Source organism: Ochotona princeps, chromosome 2, assembly GCF_030435755.1.
Source record: "Ochotona princeps isolate mOchPri1 chromosome 2, mOchPri1.hap1, whole genome shotgun sequence".
NCBI classification, from domain to species: domain Eukaryota; kingdom Metazoa; phylum Chordata; class Mammalia; order Lagomorpha; family Ochotonidae; genus Ochotona; species Ochotona princeps.
Window position 1 is genome coordinate 36,753,941 of NC_080833.1, and position 23,094 is coordinate 36,777,034.

Genomic DNA, 23,094 nt, shown 5'->3' on the forward strand with positions numbered 1-23,094 from the left:
AATCTAGTTTCCTGATAATGATCTGGGAAAAGTAGACACAGATGACTCAAGTACTTGGGTTCTTGTCACCCACATGGGAGACGTGTATGAAGTCCTGGCTCTTGGCTTTGGTCCGGACCAGCCTCGGTCCACTGTGGATATTTGGGCAGTGAAAAACCTCTTCCTTTGTCTCTCCCTCTATCACTCTGCCTTTCAAATAAATTATGTTTTTTTTAAAGATTTATTTACTTTTTAATTACAAAGTCAGATATACACAGAGGAGGAGAGACAGAGAGGAAGATCTTCTGTCTGATGTTTCACTCCCCAAGTGGCTGCAATGGCTGCTCTGCGCCAATCTGAAGCCGGGAACCAGGAACCTCTTCCGGGTCTGCCACGCGGGTGCAGTGTCCCAGTGCATTGGACCGTCCTCAACTGCTTTCCCAGGCCACAAGCAGGGAGTTGGATGGGAAGTGGAACTGCCGGGATTAGAACCTGTGCCCATATGGGATCCTGGTGCATTCAAGGCGAGGACTTTAGCCATTAGGTCACTGCACCAGGTCCTAAGTAAATTAGCTTTTTAAAAAGCTTTTGTGTATGTTCACATATGTAAGTATGCACACATCTGAATGCACAACAGAAAGACCAGACGGAAGGCATAATATTGCTAACATTCCATTTTTTTTTTTTAAGATTTATTCATTTTATTACAGAAGATATACACAGAGGAGGAGAGACAGAGAGGAAGATCTTCCGTCCGATGATTCACTCCCCAAGTGAGCCGCAACGGGCCGATGCGCGCCGATCTGAAGCCGGGAACCTGGAACCTCTTCCGGGTCTGCCACGCGGGTGCAGGGTCCCAATGCATTGGGCTGTCCTCAACTGCTTTCCCAGGCCACAAGCAGGGAGGTGGATGGGAAGTGGAGCTGCCGGGATTCGAACCGGCGCCCATATGGGATCCCGGGGCTTTCAAGGCGAGGACTTTAGCAGCTAGGCCACGCCGCCGGGCCCATTCCATTCCCATGTTTTTAAAGAGTATGAGCTATGTGTTGGTCACAGTGCTCAGTATTTACATTTTTAGTTCTAATTCTTAGAATAATCCCAAAGGGTCAGTATTCTAGGCAAGAAAGCAGGCCTAGAATAGGCCTAAATATGCTAGCAAGTGGCACACATAGGTTAAATATGCTAGCAAGTGGCACACATAGGTTAAATATGCTAGCAAGTGGCACACATAGGTTAAATATGCTAGCAAGTGGCACACATTTAGTGAGGGGTTTAATTGGGATTCAAGTCAGAGATACCCTTTCACGCCCAGCCATTGCTGATCTATATAGATTTCTCTATGTGATGGATTGATTTTACTTTTATTCATTGTATTTTTTGATATCTTACAAGCTGTATACAGTGAAACTTTGTATTTTTATATTATTTAAATCAAGTTTTACCTCTTAATAAGATCCATAAGAATTTTTCTCCAACACACATTGGAAGAAACAATCTGAATACAGTTTTTAAAAATGTATCTTGAAAAAAAAAAAAAAAGGGCTCGGCAGCATGGCCTAGTCGCTAAGGTCGTCGCCTTGATCCCATATGGCCGCTGGTTCTGATCCCGGCAGCTCCACTTCCTCTCTATCTCTCCTCCTCTCAGTATATCTGACTTTGTAATAAAAATAAAATAAATCTTTAAAAAAATGTATCTGGACTCTGTATGAAAATTTAACATTCAGTGATAAAAAATTATTTCAGAAATATTGGTGTCTTGAAGACAGTAATTTTATAACCATGAAAAAGCAACAACTGCTGGGGCAGGCGTAGCTGGCTTAGCTCCACGTCCCATATCGGAGTATCTGGCTTGAATCTTGGCTCTGTTGATTCTTAGCCCGCTCCCTGCTAATGAGTTCCCCAGGAGACAGCAGAGGATGGCTCAAGTTCTTGGGTCCCTGGCACTCATGTGGGAGATTCAGACTGAGTTCCAGGCTCCTGGCTTGGACCTGGGCCAACCCTGGCTTTTGTGAGCTCTTGTGGAATGAATCAGCAGAGTGAAGATCTTCGTCTCCCTGTCTTCCAAATAAAATAAGTTAACATAGCTTTTGTTTTAAAACTGCTGTTTTGTAGGATGAAATACTCTGTAAAAACAAAGGGCCCAGCGCAGTAACCTAGTGGTTAAAGTCCTAGCCTTGCATGCACTGGGATGTTACATGGGTGCTAGTTTGTGTCCTGGCAGCCCCACTTCCCATCCAGCTCCCTGTTTGTGGCCTGGGAGCAGTAGGGGATGGCCCAAAACCTTGGGATCTGGAGGAGGCTCCTGGCTTCGGATCGGCTCAGCTTCAGCCACTGTGACCACATGGGGAGTGAATCACCGGTGGAGGGAAGAAAAGATTTATTTATTTTTACTGATTAGTGATATGTACAGAGAGGAGAGACAGAGGGGAAGATCTGTCTGCTGGTTCGTTCCTCAACTGGCTGCAATGGCTGGAACTGAGCCGATCTGAAGTCAGGAGCCTGGAGCTTCTTCCAGGTCTTCCACACAGGTGCAGGGTCTGAAGGCTTTGGGCCATCCTCGACTGCTTTCCCAGGCCACAAGCAAGGAGCTGGATGGGAAGTGGGGCTGCCAGGACATGAAGTGGGGCCCATATGGGATCCCAGTGCATGCAAGGTGAGGACTTTAGCCACTAAGCTACCATGCCAGGTCCAGAATAAATAAATCTTTTAAACAATAGCAACAACAATAATAAAGTGCAGTGAATACGTGTGTGTGAGAGCCGGAGGTTCCCACTGCTGCATTAACTCTGATAAGCTACTCAGTTTGCCAGAGTAGCAGTTTTTTTTTTTTTTTTTTCAAATCTGAGACTCAAAATTGTTTGTAGAAAACAGAATTTAAAAACAAGCTTAGGGCCTGGCACTGTGGTCTATTGGCTGAAGTCCTCACCTTGAACGCGCTGGGATCCCATATGGGTGCTGGTTCTAATCCCGGCAGCTCCACTTCCCATCCAGCTCCCTGCTTGTAGCCTGGGAAAGCAGCTGAGGATGGCCCAAAGCCTTGGGACCGTGCACCTGCATGGGAGATCCGGAAGGAGGTTCCTGGTTCCCAGCTTCGGATCAGCGCAGACCAGCCGTTGCGGCCACTTGGGAAGTGAATCATCGGACGGAAGATCTTCCTCTCTGTCTCCTCCTCTCTGTATATCTGACTTTGTAATAAAAAATAAACAAATCTGAGCCCGGCCTCATGGCCTAGCGGCTAAAGTCCTCACCTTGAAAGCCCCGGGATCCCATATGGGCGCCGGTTCTAATCCCGGTAGCTTCACTTCCCATCCAGCTCCCTGCTTGTGGCCTGGGAAAGCAGTCAAGGACGGTCCAATGCTTTGGGACTCTGCACCTGCGTGGCAGACCCGGAAGAGGTTCCTGGTTCCCGGCTTCAGATCGGCACAGAACCGGCCGTTGCGCTCACTTGGGGAGTGAATCATCAGACGGAAGATCTTCCTCTCTGTCTCTCCTCCTCTCTGTATATCTGACTTTGTAATAAAAAAAAAATAAATCTTTAAAAAAACAAAAAAAAAAACAAGCTTAGAATGCACTCAACAGCTTACCCTTTACTCCCATGTTATGATCACAGTCATGAATTTCTCACTTTGTGATATTAATATTTTCACGAAAAAATCAGCATATGTGCGTATATATCTATTTGTGTAAATATGAGGCAGAAGTGACAAAATGTCAAAAATTGCTAAATTTTAAAGCTAAAAAAACAATAAACATCAAAAATGCTAAGTTTATTTTAGTGCAAAAAGCTTTTGAAATCCATATGTATTAGGGGTCTTTAAAATAGGGTTCATGGAAAACATACTTTAACAACTATACTCACAAATGTTTCACCTAATGACAATTTGCTGACAAACACATGTACAAATATTGAGTTACTCAAACTTCTAGCTAAAAGAAACTAAAATTTTTATGCAAAAAACTATGCATGATTTTCAATTTTTTGCACCAAATAAAATTCAATTTTAATTCCATTTCCATACAGTTTTTGAACTCCCTTTATATGTAAAGGGAGAAAAATAAGGCTCGGGCACCTGTATCAGAAGCTGATGTGAGGATACAAGAAGAACCCTGACACAAAAGCTGCTCTGCCAAGTCACTCGTTCAACAACAGTGTCCTCATTGGGTACCTACTGACAGTCCAGGGCTAGACTATGAGAGAGAACAAGGGCCCTGCTCTTGTGGCATTTCATTCTTTGAGGTATAAAACATGTGCAATGCAGTGTGTCATGCTAGGGATGTACCAGGTGCTATTGCAAAGACAGTTGGCCAATAACCAGAGGAAACTTCACCTGAAGGATGAATGGGGATTGGCAAAGGTGGAAGCTGGAAGACGGTGTTCCAGACTGAGGAAAAGCTGGCCCTTGGCCTGCAAGAGAGGTAGCAGGATGGTTAGTGTCACTGGCCACGGCTCAGGCTGGCTGGAGCATGGGGTACATGGGGGGAATGCTGCCAAACCAGAGCTGCAGCAGCCATCCCACCATCACTTTAACAGATGTTTCTACTTCAGGCATATGTTTATCTGTTTGCCAACAAGTGCTGATGGTAAGGGTTCAGATCCAAGGAGCACTCTGGCTCCTGGAAGGAGGGAGTGGGGCAAGGAGTCTCCCCAAGGGACCATGACAGCAGCACACTGGGCTGGCATGCAAGAGGACCTCAAGCCCAGCTTGTGGAAGAACTGCCTCATTCCTACATGAACTCTTGTAAGCAATAGGGTCCCCAAAGCCGCCACAGCTGTACCCTCTATTCTGGCAGGGTCTATAGAGACCTTCGGTATATGACACCCAAGATGATCATCTTGTCCCTAAAAGAATGGCTTTGCTGGCTTCTCAGCTCCACAAACTTGGCTCACACTGCTAGCCTGAGCTGAGTCCTGCTAAAGGTCCCAGCCTGCAACAGCAAGTAGCTCCCAGAACCACAGCTTTTTGGAGAAACTACAGAGGACAGCACAAGAGGATGAGGCCAAGACCAATTTAGCAGCTGTCTCAGTCCTCAATTGGCTGAGGATTTGGAGACAGAGTGCTGAGAAAATGAAGATGGAGGCCCTGAAAGCAAGTGGGATGGAGGGAGCCGTGGAAGTCATAATGGATGCTACTCCTAGTAGTAGCACAGAACACACAGGCTTACATGGTGCAGACCATGCCAGGTATGGTCCTAAGCACCCGATGAATGCCCACACTCTACATCTATGGGTTGAGTAGCCCTGATCCAAACTGCCTGGGACCAGATTTCATAGTGCTCTAGATTTTTGAATATCTGATCGCTTCTCAGACTTCTGGCTAAGATCAAGTGTCGATTTTGGAATATCTGTGTAGGCTTAAAATCTAAACTCAAAAATACTCCAGAATTGAAAGCTTTCAGATTACGGAGCATTTTCTTTTCCTTTATTATTATCATTATTATTAATTACATTGCATTATGTGACACAGTTTTATAGGTCCTGGGATTCCCCCCACCCCTCCCCCCCACCCCTCCCCCCATGGTGGATTCCTCCCCCCATGGTGGATTCCTCCACCTTGTTGCATTACCACAGTTTAAATTCAGTTGAGATTCTTTCATTGCGAGCATATACCAAGCATAGAGTCCAGCATCTTATTGTCCTGGTAAGTTCAACGGCTTCTTGGGGAGACCATCTCAGGTCTGAAGGAAGAGCCGGCAGAGTATCATCCCAATCAATTAAAAGCCACAACATAACATCAGCAACGATTTATAACATTACGGAATTAATTGACATAGTATTGAGTAACCAACATGTTAAAAAAAAATGCAAGTTCTTAACCACATCCTGTGACTACTTCATTGACATTTCAATTGTAGTTTATATACAACCAGGTTCTATACACCTTAAAATGGCTACAGATTACTATTCAGCTGTCTCGTGTCTATTTTCATTATAGTATTTAGCATTTTATAGCGTTGAAGCATAATTTTGCTGAACCTGGCTTTTTTTGGGTAGTCTAGACTGGCTTATAACTCTAACAAGACATATGTCAACAGTTTAGGTACAGAACAGTTTTAGGAGGGGTGTGCAGAGAAATCTTCAATACCCTAGTGAGGAGTAACTAATCTTTGTGTTCCACCTAGTAAGGTATAAATGCATCCCCGCTGACTGTTTCCTGTCTGATTCTAAGCTTTCCTTGTTGTTCTATCTATTCTAGATTTTTTGCTTGTTTGTTTTGAGGGGTTTCCAGAGCGATCCTGATGGTCATTGCCAGAGAGGGTGGGAACCCAAAGTTGGAACCAAGCGAGGACCAGAGAAAGCTCCTCTCCCTAGTCCCGAAGAAAGTTTACTGTTCTTCTCTTTCTGCAGACTGCTCAGGGCTCTTGGCTGTTGTTCTTGGATCTTGTGAGGAAGGATTTGGACTTCTTCCATCCCATGTGGTAGATCCAAGGATTTGGACTTCTTCCATCCCATGTGGTAGATCCAAGCGAGTTCTTGGCCTCCGAAGGCACTCCAACTCCCTGTGGTCTCCTTTACGGAGCATTTTCAATTTTGTATTTTCAGATTTAAGATACTCACCCTGTACAGATGGATTTAATCGTCACAATTCTGAGACACATTTAATTATTATCTGCATTGTGCGGATGAAGAAACTGAAGTCTGAAGAGATAACGTGCTTTTCCTGGGTTACACAGCTAGTCAACTGGCAGAGCTGAGATTTATTTATTTATTTAAAATAATTTTACTTAGTTGATTAGGGTGCAAGGGTCAAGGGTTACAAGAAAGTGGGTAATACCACTGTTTCCACACTAACATCATTTTTCTTCCCTGTATCTGGGGTCAGGGGAGAAACAAAGGGAGAAGCCCCACCCAGACTCCCACCCATCCCAGGTCCCCTATGTGAGGCATGCTCTGAGGGTCCTTCTCAAGCAGTTTCGACAGGTCAACAGTTCTGAATAGATGCCAATCTTGCTGTTCCAATAGCGATGAAATCTACTCACAATCCACTGGCTGACATAGTCTCTTCATGGTTGGGGTTCTGAGATCAGCAGTTCAGTTGCAGGGATCCCCAAAGAAACTTTGTCTGAAGTGATCCCAAACCTGATTCTTGTGTGTGCTTACCAGTACAGGGTCTGACACAGTCTGTCGCCCCAGTCAGCTTATGCACATGCTGGTCGTTGCAATTGCTGGGACAGTTCTGTTTCTAGCCCTGTCTTTCACGTGAACCGATAGGTGTTGTAGTCAATCCTGATTCTTCCCACCACATACTTGGCCCTCATACAAACCAGTGCGAGCTGCAGCCTAGTTGGGGCGACTCCCCATAACCCCCACCAGGCTCGCCCCTTCCCTGATATCCGTGCTTGCCAGTATGTGCAGCAAACTGGTCCAGTCTGTCCCACATATCGTTTAGCTCTCCTACATGTCAATGGGCATTGAAGCCTAGTCCAACCCAACCAACCCCACTATCCAGCCCACATACATGCTGCTTGGTGCCGTTCTGTTCAACCACTGCTGCCCCTGTCCTGGTTTTCATGCTCTCCAGTGGGAGTGGTAACCCAAGAGGGAGGTGCCCACTGTTTCCCTACTAGGCCACTCCCACTCCCGGATTATGCACTCTCCAGGTGGTTCTGGAGTTTAACTTGACAGATTAAGCCTCAGTGCCAGCATCTGTCAGCTGATGCTGCGGCAAAGCCCAACCAACCCTCACCCACTCTAATTTTTGCTTGCACCAGTGTGAACAGTCGGCCCAGCCTGGCTTTTCCCTGATCGAACTCACATGAGGCTCACAGGTGTTATAGCTCTGCCTGGTCTGGTCTGCCCCCATCCAAACCCATGCTCTCCAGTGGGAGTGATTGTCCAGCAGGGGAGCCCACATTTCCCTTGCTGGCTTAGCCCCCTCGTCCCCTGGTTCTCACATGCAGGATTTGGGCGCTGTGACCATATCTGGTATGGCTCACCCCACCTTGGCATTCTCTAATGTGTACTGGTTTGTGTTGCGACCTAACCTGGCCCAACCCATACTCTATTCTGACACTCGGATTCGCCAGCAGGTGAAGTGATCTGGTTCAGTCTGTTCTGTCCCCCATCTATGCCATATGTATGCCAGTGGGTACATTTCCCTGGCCTGGTCTGGGCTGCTCCCTGTCGTGGTTCTTGCACTCACCTGCAGGGACTGTGTCCCGACAGAGGAGTTTCCCAAGTTCCTCCATCAGAACCTTTCCCTATGCCAGATCTTGTGCATACTGGTGGTTTCATGGGCCAGTCCTCTCTGTTAGCCTTCAATCCCATTCCAGTTCTTAATGTTGGATGTTTTAGGCCAGCCAAGGTTTGTCCATACCCAGACACTGCTCACACATGCCTCAGTAGGGGCAGAGACCAAGCCTAGTCTGTCCTACATCTACCCAGGTTCTCCAGAGCACCAGCTGGTGCTGGCATCTAGCCCAGAGCTGGGATTTAAATCTAGCTAGTCTGACTTGGAGTTCAAGCTTACACTGTATCTCGATATTAATGCTCTATGGCAGAGAGGGGTAGTCAGTAAAAGCAGGCCAAGCACCAACAGGAATGCTTTTGTTTGTGCCCTCTGCACAGAGCACCCTGTGCTGGGCACCAAGAGAAAGCTGTGAGTTCTTGGCCAGGCAGTCAGGCTAGGCTGCAGGTGTATGCAGGGCATTCTCCTTTATTGCATGTACTCTGATGCAAAGAGGCTGGGTACCACTGTCAGCTCATGTCATCACCACACCTACTCATGCTATCATGCATTCTCTATTCTAGTGATCTAAACTGCAACTGTATTTCAAGTTTGTGCTTCTTGCTCCGCAGCAACTTTGTGTCCTGTCTTCTGATGCAAAGTGAGCCCAAACCAAAGTCCAACCACATTATGTCCTAGCCATTTGGATGTCAGCTGCAGTGTTGCAGTCGGCTTCTGCCTGACCTACTAGCTGGCTCATGTGATTTTTGACAGCATCACTACTACACAGGACACAAGGCACGGCAGTGAGTCCAACCTCAAACACAAGAGGTGACAGGAGTCACCTGCAAAGTCAGCTAAAGCAAACGTCACTCTGTGTGCGAATGTTGGAAGGCTGGGCAGGGTCTTACTTGGCTGCAGGGAAACTGCAAGGTGAGACCTGCTTGGAGGGCTAGCACAGGGACTCACAAATGGCTGGGATGGGAAGATTCCCAGAGACAAAAGGTCTAGAATTAAGCCTATGTTATCCCTCTGTTCTGATCCTGGGAACACAAGCAGCTTTCAGATTGCCTGGCTCAAGTTCCAGCTACTCTGCTTCCAATCCAGCTTCCTGCTAACATACACCCTGGATGCAGCAGAGGTGCCCCAAGTAGTGGAGCTCATGCCACCCAGGTATGAGACCCAGATAGAGTTCTGGGCTCCTGGTTTTGGGTTGACCCAGTCTTGGCTGTTGTGAGCATTTGGGGAGTGAGTCAGCAGATGGAAGATATTGCTGTGTCTTTCTGACTTTCAAATAAAATGGAAATAAGTTAAATACAAATTTTAAATCATAACAGTAAGAAAGGAGATAGGAAAAAGGAGTAAAGAACTGGATTTGTGTAAGGAGCAGAGTGTACAGGAGGTCTTTAAAATGTTCATGGAGAATGTATTTTATCAAAAAACTGCTGTGAGAATTTCACCTTTTTTTTGCAACAAAATACACTTCTCTTTTAATTCAATTTTCCTTGGACTCTGTCAAGATTTTTCATAGAAAGCAAAAAAAAAAAAAAAAAGTCATGCCACAGCCAGGTTTTCCAAACTTATCAACAAGGCGAATAGGGCCTCACTGCACCTGGTGCTTGCCTGCTTTTCACTTACCAGCCAAGAGCTTTTCCTTTAGGTGAACAAGAAGACAGTGGCCAGGTCACTGGGCACAACTGTCATGACGGCGCCTGTGAGCTCTTCTACTTTGTCACACAGAATGTTAAAAAATACACATTCAAGACTAAGACTGAATAAAATGAGTAAGATTTGCTGGCTCATCAAGGACATCCTTAAGTGAAAATGGCATTTTAAAAAGACTGAGTTGGGAGCAGTGTTGTGGCATGGCCAGTTGAGCTCTCTTCCACACTGCTGCATCCCATGTGAGCACTGGTCAGGACCTTGCTGCTCTGCTTTCTTTTTTTTTTTTTTTTTTTTTTTTGCTGCTCTGCTTTCAAACCAGCTCCCTGTTAATGTGGCTGGGAAAGCAGCTGAGGATGGGCTAAGTAGTTGGGCTCCTGCTACCCACAAGGGGTGGGGGTAGGGGACTAAATGGAGTTCCAGTCTCCTTGCTTCGAACTGGTACAGCCCTGGCCATTGCAACCATCTAGGAAGTGAACAGGATGGGATTTCTTTCTCTCTCTCTTTTGCTCTTTCTATGTAGTATTGCCTTTCAAATAAATCAAGTAAGTCTAAGCGGGGGTGGGGGGGAGGACTGTGAGTATGCTGTAGGAAAGACTGCAATGGCTACCAGCACAGCTCACATCACTGCTGTGACCTGTGTTAAAGCACCAGCGGTGCGGCTCACTGCTGCTTTGCAGGAACAAACAGCATCTCTAACTATAATGCAAACTACCTTGCCATTGCAGATCCCTTGAAGGGATTTCAGAGACCCTCAAGATTTCCAGGGTACACTTGGGAATGAGTACTCTAGGCAGGGGGTTGGGGAGAGGCACTAGGAAAACCTGGAGTCAAACCTGAGGTAGCAAGCTGGCTGGAAAGAGCAGAACAAACTGAACCAGAGACTGAAGGGAGAATGAGGCTGCTACAACAGCTCGGAGGGAGTCGAGGCAGGCCTGTGATGGAGGCTGGATAGCAGGACAGAAAGAAGAGAAGGAGACATGGTGTGCCTCACAGTAAGGGAGTGAAAGCTCAGAGGTGGAGCTGGTGCTAGTCCTGCCAGGCTACTGGAGGTGGCAGGGGAAGCAGACAACCCTTCTAGGAAGAAGGAAAAGGGTCTAATTCCCTGTCCCCATTGTCCAGTCTAAATGACACAGCAGGTCCTCATGTACTCAAATAACAGCAGCACCATTAAAGAAGGGGAGAACTCAGCAAGAGGTGCTGGTCTGACAAGCAGCAGTGGAGACCAATGGTGCTGCCAGGAAGTTTCTGACGAAGAGTGACACATGGCAGCAAAGCACCATGAAAACCTACAGATTAGGCTAACATCATCTTTCTCAGTCCTCTCTAGACTCAAAGCTACAAATGAGGCATTATTTATGACCTGCCAGGTGAGATAAAACTTCAGGTTAGGGGGAGCTCAATGCTTGGGGCCCTGGCCACCGCCATCATGCTAGGTGGTGAGTAAGTCCTGGGCTTTGGGCGCCAAGCTCCGCCTGTTGGTCACTCCACAGCAAGCTCTGGGGTCTTGGGGGTGTGGAATTGTTGCCTAAGTACGTCCATGAATGAGGCCACTGTGCGTGTTAGTGAGGAATCAATCCTGAGGGACTCCCAATGACAGGGCTACTTTACTTGAAGGTAAGCAAGGATACTGGGACCAGGTGGTTTGGAGGGCAGAGGCCAGATGATCTGTATGGGTCGGACGGATAAACCAGCCTACATGCGAGTCCTGTGTAGGACTTGTTACCACCGAACAATGCTGACCACCACACACCAGTCCATGTGAAAGCTAGGGTTCGGGGCCTGTCTAGCACGGCTAGATCCTAGTACTTGACAGAATGTCAGAGCAGAGGACGGGTCACATTAGGCAGCTCCTTGACACTAACCAACACACAAGAGAAACAAGTCAGGGGTAGATTCTGTGGGTGATGTATGGGCCCAACCCTGTGGAAACACAAGTCTTATGGTTAGCTCAAGAGTTGGGGTGGTGATGGGTTGTGCTAGGTGTGACAATGGAACCTGATATCATTCACGGGTACAGGGATCAATAACAGTCTGGGTATGTCTAGGCTGCATCCTAAAACAGGTGTGAGGCGGGCTGTGCCACAACATTCACCAGCTCATACAAGACCAAGATGGAAGGGCAAGCTATGCTGGGCACTGGCCTAACACCACTGGCATGTATGAGAACTGGGGTTGGGAGTGGGTCAAAACTCACTGAGGATCACATGGTCCAGGCCTGGGGGTCGGGCAAGCTGGGCAAAGTAGCTCCAACTGTTGGCTAATATGTGGGTTAGTTATGGAAGTGGGTGGACCAGGCAGGGCTGAGCAAACCTCAACTCACAAGGAAGAACAGAAATCAGGCTGGATCACAGGTCATGCCGAACTAGGCTCTTAGACCTACTGGTCTGCATGAGCCAAGGATGGTAGGCTACAGCATCTAAGGCAAAGGCTAAGACAGGTGAGGGGCTATGCCAACCTGGGTCAGAGCAATCACTGGCATGCACGCGATCTATGGCTAGAAACAGGCCTGGTTGGGGAGCTAAGAGGACACCCTGGCTGGGTTGGGGTTCCCACTGGTGAGTGTTGGGGCCAGAGTAGGGGCTGCGTTCTGGCCTGGATATAGCTGAAGTGACCCTTGGCACAAGTGTGGATTGGGGCTGGATGCCAGCACCAACTGGTGCTTTGGAGGACCAGGGTAGATGTAGGACAGCCTAGGCTTGGTCTCTGCCCCTACTGAGGCATGTGTGAGCAGTGTTTGGGTATGGACAAACCTTGGCTGGGTTGAAACATCCAACATTAAGAACTGGAATGGGATTGAAGGCCAGCCAGGAAAAGCCACTGTTTCTGCCAGGAGAGGAGGAGGACTAAGTAGGGCTGGCCATGGACCAACCGGTATGAGTGAGCTGGCATTGGGAAAGGTTCTGATGGAGGAGCTTGGGAAACTCCTCTGTCGGGACACAGTCCCTGCAGGTGAGTGCAAGAACCACGACAGGGAGCAGCCCAGACCAGGCCAGGGAAATGTACCCACTGGCATACATATGGCATAGATGGGGGACAGAACAGACTGAACCAGATCACTTCACCTGCTGGCGAATCCGAGTGTCAGAATAGAGTATGGGTTGGGCCAGGTTAGGTCGCAACACATACCAGTACACATTACAGCTGGGAGTGGGTGCTGGCTGGGCTGGGCTATGCTGTAACCCTTACCAGCATCAGCTGGAATTGGGGATGGGGTGGGCTGGCCTGGGTCAGGCTACAGCATCCACTGGCAAATGCTGAGGAAAGGGGGGCCATTCCAGACTGGGCCACAGCACCCAACCAGCACATGTGAGAACCAGGGGACGAGGAGGCTAAGCCAGCAAGGGAAATGTGGGCTCCCCTGCTGGACAATCACTCCCACGGGAGAGCATGAGTTGGGATGGGGGCAGACCAGACCAGGCAGAGCTATAACACCTGCGGGCCTCATTTGAGCTCGATCAGGGAAAAGCCAGGCTGGGCCGACTGTTCACACTGGTGCAAGCAAAATTTAGACTGGGTGAGGGTTGGTTGGGCTTTGCCGCAGCATCAGCTGACAGATGCTGGCACTGAGGCTTAATTCTGCCAAACCAAACTGCAGATTGCATAATCCAGGAGTAGGAGCGGGCTTAGTAGGGAAACAGTGGGCACCTCCCTCTTGGGTTACCACTCCCACTGGAGAGCATGAAAACCAGGACAGGGGCAGCAGTGGTTGGACAGAACGGCACCAAGCAGCATGTATGTGGGCTGGATAGTGGGGTTGGTTGGGTTGGACTAGGCTTCAATGCCCATTGACATGTAGGAGAGCTAAACGATATGTGGGACAGACTGGACCAGTTTGCTGCACATACTGGCAAGCACGGATATCAGGGAAGGGGCGAGCCTGGTGGGGGTTATGGAGAGTTGCCCCAACTAGGCTGCAGCTCGCACTGGTTTGTATGAGGGCCAAGTATGTGGTGGGAAGAATCAGGATTGACTGCAACACCTATCGGTTCACGTGAAAGACAGGGCTAGAAACAGAACTGTCCCAGCAATTGCAACGACCAGCATGTGCATAAGCTGACTGGGGCGACAGACTGTGTCAGACCCTGTACTGGTAAGCACACACAAGAATCAGGTTTGGGGGCTCGGCGGCGTGGCCTGGTGGCTAGGGTCCTCGCCTTGATCCCATATGGCCGCTGGCTCTAGTCCCGGCAGCTCCACTTCCTCTCTCTCTCTCCTCCTCTCAGTATATCTGACTTTGTAATAAAAATAAGATAAATCTTAAAAAAAAAAAAAAAAGAATCAGGTTTGGGATCACTTCAGACAAAGTTTCTTTGGGGATCCCTGCAACTGAACTGCTGATCTCAGAATCCCAACCAATGAAGAGAAGTGCAGTTTCCATGGCCTGACCATGGGGTTCATGTGTTGAAGCTGAGCCTCCTCAGAGGCTCAGACGGAGCAGTGGACAGCATACCCAGGTGCACATGGAGGATATGGCAGTCCATCGAAACCTACAGAAGACACCTGGTGCCACAACAGAGGACAGAACAAATCGATCATCTACCCCAGCCATGTGTTGGCAGTGAAACTCTGGGCAGAGACTCTAAGGTGGACTGTCAGCCAGTGGTTTCTGAAGAGATTTCATCATGCTTAGAATGGTAAGACTGGCAGCAATTCAGAACTGTTGAACTATCAAAACCACTTCAATAGTGCCCTTAGAGCATGCCCCACATTGGGGACCCTGGAATGGATGGGAGGCTGGGTGGGACTTCTCCCTTTATTTCCCCACTAACCCCAGATACAGAAAAAAAATGTGGAAACAATGTTCTTACCCACTTTTCTGTAGTCCTTGACCCTTTGTGCCCTAATCAATTATGTAAAGATTATAAAAATAAAATAGTAATTTAAAAAAAAGCCTCAGGTTAAAGAGTAACACACAATACTTGAAAATATCATTATATGTGTCATAAGCAAGTTGAAAAAGAAACATGAAAAGATGCAATCAAAATCCTAACTATTCCTTAAGGTGCTATACTGTGGTGCAGCTAGTAAAGCTGCCACCTGTGAGGACGGCATGCTACTTGAAAGTCAGGAAGCAGGCCCAGGCATAGTAATTAAGCTGCTGGTGGGGATGCTGACTTGCCAGAGCACAGTGCCTGGGTTTATGTCTTGGCTCTGCTCTCCATTCAACTTTCCTGCCAAAGCTGACCTGGGAGAAGGGGATATGTTATGTAGTCATGTATGTAGGTAGATATGTCAAGTAGTTATGTCCCTGCCACCCATGTGGGAGACCCAGAATGAGTGCAGGGTACCTGGCATCAGCCTGCCCCAGCCCTGGCTCTTCTGAAGATTTGGGGAATGATCTCTTCCTGTCTCCTTCTCTCTGCCTTTGGAATAACACACACATTTACACAAAACTCTTAAGTCAGTATGTTTTACTTACTGCATGTTCTTCCTTAGTGCCCTTTGCCATTTATTCTAGTAGAAATGCGTTCTTTTACAGTCTTGGACACACAAGCAGCCCAGCTAACCCCAGCTGCCATCTGAATACTGAAAGCTGCACTCAAGATAACTGGTCACTTTAGTCTGAAGCAATCTAAAAGGATAAGTAAAATGTATACCAGCTCTCACAAGCAGGCTTCCCCAGCTTTGAGGAGCGATTCTCTGTAATCTTAAAATTCCAAATGACACAGTATTCTTGCCAGCGCGTTGGTGTATTTCAGCTACAGCAAGTGTTCCTTTTTTCTTCTTCCTCCCACTGGTTCACTTCCCAAACGGTCACAAAGGCCAGGGCTGAGCCGATCTGAAGCCAGGAGTCAGGAGCTATTTCCAGGTCTCCCACACAGGTGCAGGGTCCCAAGGCTTTGGGCTGCTTTCTACTGCTTTCCCAGGTCACAGAGAGTTGGACAGGAAATGGAGCTGCCAGGATACGAACCAGCACCCAGATAGGATTGTGGTGCTTGGAGGTGGAGATCAGCCAGTTGAGCCAACATGCTGGGCCCTTCAGAAAGTGTTTCAATAGCCCCTGTAGGTAGTTGACACTCTCCATCTGCCTTTACTGCAGCCTATCTGGTATGAAAAGCCTCCAACACCAGGAACAGAAAGGTTTTAAAAATGCTGACTTCTTTAAGAGACCCAAGATGATGGATCAACCTATGTATCCTCAGACTTGGGAGTCATGCCAGTACATAGATCTACATAATGCAAGCACAAATGTTTCCCAGGCTTTAAAATGTTGACATGTGTGGCTGGTGTGGTAGCCTACTGAGCTAAGCCTCTGACTGTAGCACCAGCCACCCATATGGGTGCCAGTTTGAGTCCCAGCTGCTTCACTTTCCCTCCAGTTCCCTGCCAATGATCTGGGAAAGCCAAGGAGGATAGCCCAAGGTCTTGGGTTCCTATACATAGGCTCCCCAACACGGGAAACACAGAAGTTTCAGGCTCTACCTTTGTTGGCCTACTTCTGGTCGTTGAGGCTATTTAAGGAGTGGATCAGCAGCTAGAAGATCCTTCTGTCTCTCCTAAGAAAAATAAATCTTTTAAAAAAGAATTCAGACATTTGAGTGTGTGAAAATGCTGGCATTATATGCACTAGGAGTCTTAGCAAAATTCTTTAGATTCTGCTTCTATTGTGGGTTACCACACCCCAAAAGACGTAACTGGCCGAGGATGTTAGGACAGACACTTCTCTCTCTGGGGAGTCTTGTGTGCCAAGAAAAAGCTGGCACTTCTCAGATCCCACTTTTAGAAGCAACGGAGCTCTGGCTCTAGCCCCAGAGACAAGCCGCACAGGTAAGAGGCAACACAGCCAGAGAGACCAAGATGCATGGACAGAAACAATGTTTGGTACCAAAATGTATCATCTTCGCTATTTTTCAACTGAATGCCTTCCTTTTCTCTATGTCTGCAGTTATTTTTAATTCTGTGGCTCCAGCGATTATGTATCAAAGTTGCTTTGTCAACATCTTCTCTGTAAAATAACTCGGTACTTCCCCTTTCCCTGTGCTGAAGTTCCGAAACTGCAGTTTCAGTGTGGATTCTGGGCTCTTGCATCAAAATTTCTGAAAGGGCTTTCTACACTTGATCTTAGCCAAAAGGCGGAGAAGCAATGAAAGGGCTTTCCAACTGAGAGCTGGACATGCTTGGCCGTTACGCAGAGCCCATCTCCTAAACTGGCCTCAGCCCTCCACTTCCTTCCCCTTCTTTATCAGATCACATTACCCTACCTGCCCCTCACCCAGCCACAGCACCTCTGAATCATTTCTAACACCTCTGTCTCTCCTGTCCTCCAAATGCTGACTGTCGAAGTACTCCCTTAGCCCGGAATGCAGCTCCTTGAAAAACAACTCCAAGGCCCATTGAAAACGACCCAAAGTAGTCAGCCTTGCCAATCAGTGCAGCAGTCCTGACTCCATGTGAGCCCACAGTTCATGCCCAGAGCAGGCTGTACACTGGTGTATGTAATCACTTCCACCAGGCCAGACATCTCTCAAAAGCAGGGAGACACCCTTTTCATATCTGAGTCCCAGCATCTAACATAGTAGCTGGCCCCACTCCAGTGAAATCTGAACGAACTTGCTTCAATCACAAACTCTTTATTGTTCAATACAGATGTTAATGTATTGAATAGTCCTTCCTTTTTATTTCCAAACAAGTCTCTGAGGCCTTATGAAACTGTCCAGGTGTGAATAACTCTCCTACTGCCACTACAGCACTTCCAGGGACAATCATGAACAAACACCCCTCTAACTTTCAGGCCAGCATAGGCCTTTCTTGTCGCCTACAGCAAGGGTAGGTCTTTGTTTTTCAATAAAGGATCAGAGAGTAAATACTTGACACTTTGTGAGTCATTTGGTCTTATTACCATTGCTTGTTTTTGTCTTTGAAGAGGAAAGGCAGCCAGAGAAATAAGTAAATAACCACTGTGACTGGATATCTATATCCACTTGGTTGCCCTTAACAACTCCCAGCTCCCCACACTTGTGCCTGACTCCATGACAGCAGCTGTAACATTTAACCTGCATCTTTCCCTAGATTGTGCTGAGACTGTCTGATTCACCTCTGGCTCCTGGCATAGGCCACTGCTGAGGAACGAATGAATGAAAAGTCCCCTTACACTGTGTTAGCTGGACTTTCCTTAGCAGATCAAACACAGTCTGGGTCACTGCCAGGAAGCAAAAAATTCAAAAAGAAAAGCAGCATAACCAATGTGATATAAATAATAAAGGTTTTAAGAGTGGGGTCGGGGTCCAGTGCGATGGCTCGGTGGTTAAATCCTCAGTCTGCAAGCACCAGGGTCCCATATGCACACTACTTCGTTTCCTGGCTGCTCTACTTCCCATCCAGCTCCGTGCTTGTGGCCTGGGAAAGCAGTCGAGGATGGCCCAAAGCCTTGGGACCCTGCATGCATGTAGAGACACAGAAGAAGCTCCTGGCTCCTGGCTCCGAATCAGCTCAGCTCTGACCATTGCAGCCATGTGGGGAGTAAACCAGCAGACGGAAGATCTTTCTGACTCTCCTTCTCTGTAAATCTGCCTTTCCAATAATAAATAAATCTTTAAAAAAGAGTGGGGTCAAAGAAACCCAGGCTTGTTAGCCTGGATAGGAGATGAGGCCTAACTGGATTCTGGCTTTAAGTATAGACAGGCTCTCACAAGAAACTCTTGCACTCACCCTCCCTTTATAATCAGCAGTTAACTTCTCTATAGTCATGGAAAATAGAATGGTAAAGCATGGTTTAAGCTGAGGATAGAGGCTTTGAAGCTGGAAAGACCTAAGCTATGCACCTGTCTCAGATGAGGACTGGAGGGCTCTGGCTGGGCCCTTGGGCAGAAGGCTGTGCAAACTTCAGTGTAGTCCCCCTCCCGCTCACCATGGAGGCGGGGGGGGGTGGGGTGGGAGATGAAAACAGGAAAGACCAAGCCCCTGACCTTGTACTGCCCTTTCTCCTACACCCACCCTTGATCACGTCATGCTTTGCAATCCTGGGATGGAATCTTCTAGTATTTACGATTTCTGATAGAGCTGTGAGAAGAAACAGAGGGCAACAATGTCAGGGTAAGACAGTTGGGAAATGGCCCTAATAAATACACTGGGATTTAAACTCTGCCCTCTCTGAATCCAAGTTCATATTCTTAGTCACTTCCCAAGCCAGGGGCAAGCAAAGCAGGGTATGAGATTAGCAAGAGACAAACCTGCAGAAGTAAATCAAAATACTCCTTGTATTCCAGGGAAGAAAGCTGGGATAGAGGACTCTGGCAAGCAGAATGAACAAAGCCATGCCTGGAATGCCAGCCTTTTGACTGCAGGTGTAGTTCTCTTCCCTGCATTGCAATTCTTCAGTATCAGGGCCAGGAAACAAAGGAAGAGGCTGTACCAAGTGGTCGCCTCCCCAGACCACTGCTTATATAAAGAACAATCAATCTCACATGCGAACTTGTGCCTAAACCTCTACTAGCAGAAGACACCATGAACTGGTTTATAGGACAGTGGCAGCTCCCAACTTCCTCTATTAAACCCAACAAGTTTTTCACACCCTGTCAGTGGTTCACTGTCTCCTCATCTGTGTCCCCACTGGGGAAGGTCTGTCACCATCAGTTCTCAGAAACAGAGCCCTGGTCATGGCATGGAGCCGGGGTAGGGGTGTGGGTTGGGAATGGAGTTTGAATCTCCACAGTCTTGGGTCTAAATGAAGCTGCACAACTGACCTTCCATCTGCAAATTGGAGATGATACCCCTGTAGTGCAGGGGCTGTGAGGATTAACAGTGTATAAAGTGTGTGTAAAGCATGTGGCACACTGCAAGACACACAGAGAAGTGGATGCTTTGCAAATGTTCATGTTCTTTCCATAGTTCTCCTTTTGCCTACTCCCTCAGCACACACACACACTTCATTGCACATTTGCATCTCTAGACTATTGCTCAAGCTGCTCATTCTCCCAGGAACGACCCCTGCCAAGGTCCAGCCTGAAATTCTTCATCCTCAGGGACTGCCTGATCATGTCAGGATTGATTTCATCTTCTCCCAAACTCCCACTTTGTTTATACTCCTTACTACACTCACCAGGGTCAGTGCGACTGCACTGATTTGCGTGCTTATCTCTCTTCCCAATGATACTGGAGGGAGAGGGCTCTGGGAAGACAATCACTTACAGGAGGGCAGGAAGCCGGTTGCGACTATTTCTCAATACCAGGGTCACGTGCTTAGCAAGGCTGCAATAGGTGCTTACTGAACTGACTCTGCCCTTTCACGGAGTCTTTAGAGAAAAGACACCGGACTCCAGTTCTTCTAAAACTATGTATTTATTGCCTGACTTTGATAGAGGCAATTTTTGAAGTATATTAATATTCCAAACTGAGCTCCACGAACACTCCCATGGGCTGGCCTCAGCGCTTCACCCATTTTCCCAGATGATGTGGATTTTCTCCAGGACATGTCCACAGCGTCCAGTACGATGTACCTGCTCACGGACGGTGGACATTCGGGAGCAAGCCCTTAGAACAGTTCCTCTCCACTGCTCCTCACCCACCGGTTAGGCGACAACTGCCATTAAAACCACACTAACAATGAGCGTTGTGAAATCAGAAAATCAATCAGGATGATCTCTATTTGTGTCAGTTTCCGAGTCTATAAAATAGTTAAAATTGCTGAAAACAGCGTCCAGTACACAGGAAGCACTCCATACCTGCTGGATGTTATACTAACAACATAGTTGCCTGGAAAGGAACAACACAGCCAGGGGTTTTGTTTGTAGAACTACCTCTACCACTGACTTACTCCTTGTGTAATCTTAAATTCTTTCTCTTCTCCGGAACTTTCTCCATCTAATAAAAGCAGAAGAAGCAGATGGTTCCCACATTCCTTCTGCCTTCAACAATGTGTATGTTTCTTTGATCAAGAAAGAACCTTCTCTTATACATGCTGTGGCTGCTAGCAAGGAAAAATGTGTATTTGTAGCTGTTGGTCCCCAGATAGCAGAGACTACTGTTTCCCAAGGCCAAGGGCAGAGCAACTGATTAGTCAGCCAACTGTGGGCTGTCCCCTACCAGAACTCTATCATATCAGTGCAACTCCCTCAACAGGGCACTACTCCCCTCCCAACAAACTTACAGAGAAGGCAAGGCAAGAGCCTGAAAACAACAGCACTAAGGAAGAATCCTGGCTTGTGCACAATTCCCATTCTTTCTTGCTTTTGATGTTTCTTGTTTCGAGGGCATCACCAATCCAACCTAGGATTTTTCTTAGGCACAGAGGAGGAAAACACAGCGCTCCACTGTGTTCCTGTCAGTTCATAAAAACAAGGACCAAAATACAAAATCACTGACTCACTTAACCACAAACACTGCAGAGGCCTGGTACGTGTCAGGGCAGTGTCAGGTAGAGAAGGGGGAGACAGACACAGTCCCTTGTCATCTAAGCTCAGAGCCTACACGGGGAGACACGGCCCAAGGCAGACCATGCTGAGAACTACGCTGGAAGTCAGGCAAGGGATCCAAAAAACTTCAGCAAGGAGGCCACAGCAGATAGGGCCTTGAGAGATGAGGAGGAGGGAATTCCAGGAAGCAGGAATGCACACAAAGCCTGGCACAGGAACAGGCAAGGAATATGCGAGGAACCAACACTAGTTTGTCTGGGGTGCAGGTGCAGGTCTGGGAAAACGGCAGGAGAAAGCTCTGGAGACCTATTATGGAGGGACACGTCCATGAGTTCATAGAAGCCAGTTACGACATTCCCCGAGGACCACAGGACATGAGGCCACATACATTGCATAATATTGTCCTGGACTCTCCCACAATTCTGCGTGGAGCTTCTCTCTTCCGTGGGTTGGCATCATGCAATCTTGAGTTGCCAGGTCTCTCTAATCCTCAAAATCTGCTAAAGGACTAGAGTAATGAAATTCCCAGATGAAGCCAGAAGCCCAGTCAGCTCTCGGGATGTTGAGAGCGAGAGCAGGTGGAAGCGACAGGGAGGAGAGGTACCAAGTCTCCAGTTGGCTCAAGCCCATACAGAAACCCAACTCCAGGTCTCCATGTCACTTGCAGCCCAACCCTCGCTGGAGGGACTGAAGCTAAGGTTAGAGGGCTGAAAGTCCCCCCGCTGGTGTCTGGAGAACCAATGAGACACTAGGCACCAAATGCCCAGCAGAATCTGGGCACACAGGCAGGGTGCCAAGGATCATCCTGCAAGGTCATTTCTCTCTATAAGGCCTAGACCCTAACAGCTCTGCACCCAGGATCTTGCTAGAGCAGCCCAGTCTGCAACATCCCACATCTCAGAATCACAGTACTTTTGTATTCAGTACTGATTGCACAACAGGTGTCACAGCTGGTCACTTACAAATCATCGTATCCAGCCTTCATCTTTCACGAAGGTTTGAGGAACACAGCTGACCCTCAAAGCCAAGAGTTTCCAGCCACACTTCGTTCTTTGCCTCGCATCAGCTAAGACCCTCTCGGACAGGCAACCCACAGGCTCTCTAAGGAGAGACCGCAGGTGCCACTATCGCCTCTCTCCCACGGGACAGCCAGCCACCTGCCCAGGGCAGCAGTTTTTAAACACTACAAAATAAAGAGCTAAGTGTAACGCAGTTCACAGGTTTTATAAATTCCTAACTTGAGAAACTAGTCAACACGCTGGGCTGGCTGAGCCTTTAACTCAGTCCTAATTCCAAGGAGAGGGACTGAGGCTCAACCCCGCCACACAGAGCTCCCTCCTCCGACCCCGAGCGAACCCTGACTTGTCACACCCGCAGCCCAAGCTCCCCAGCACAGGCTGCGCCCCACCAGGACACACAGCGTTCACACCGGGCGTCGGAGTCCCCACAAGTCCTCAGAGCCCCGAGGTCAGTTCCAAAAGGACGTCCCGCTCGGCTGCTCCTCGGCGGCTCTCACGGCCCTAAGTGCCCCCTCCCGGACACAGGGACTCACGCTGACCCCAGGCCCTGCAGCCCGGAGAGACACAGCCGTCTCGCCTTTACCTCGGCTGACTCTCCGCGGAGCGGTCGCGCGCGCCCCACCTGCAGATCTCTCTTGCCGTGAACGCGGAAGAGGCGGTGCTAGACCCGGCCGGGGGCGGGCCCGCCTCCAGAGGCGCTTGGGGGCGGGGCCGCACCTGCGCCCTGATGGCCTCCCGGGGTGGGGCGGGCGGAGCTGAGGCGACTGCGCAGGCGTGGCCGCAGAGGGGCGGTGCTTAACGTCTGGGGACGCTTTCTTCTGCGGCTGGAGCCGGGGAAACGTAGGGTCTGTGGAGCGCCAGCTGTGGCGGGTGTAATTAGCGTTTGTAGCGCGCTACTGCACGCCAGGAAGAAAT

At 48.3% G+C, this 23,094-nt stretch overlaps 1 protein-coding gene across 1 annotated transcript in view; it reads right to left on the reverse strand.

Annotated features, from left to right (window-relative positions):
* The window catches only part of MKNK1 (MAPK interacting serine/threonine kinase 1), a 48,893-nt gene extending 26,023 nt beyond the window's left edge, over positions 1–22,870 (reverse strand). Inside the window, exon 1 of the mRNA XM_058680902.1 lies at positions 22,763–22,870. The gene's annotated coding sequence lies outside the window, so the exon portion shown is untranslated. The remainder of the gene's footprint in view (positions 1–22,762) is intronic.
* Between the last annotated feature and the right edge of the window lie 224 nt (positions 22,871–23,094).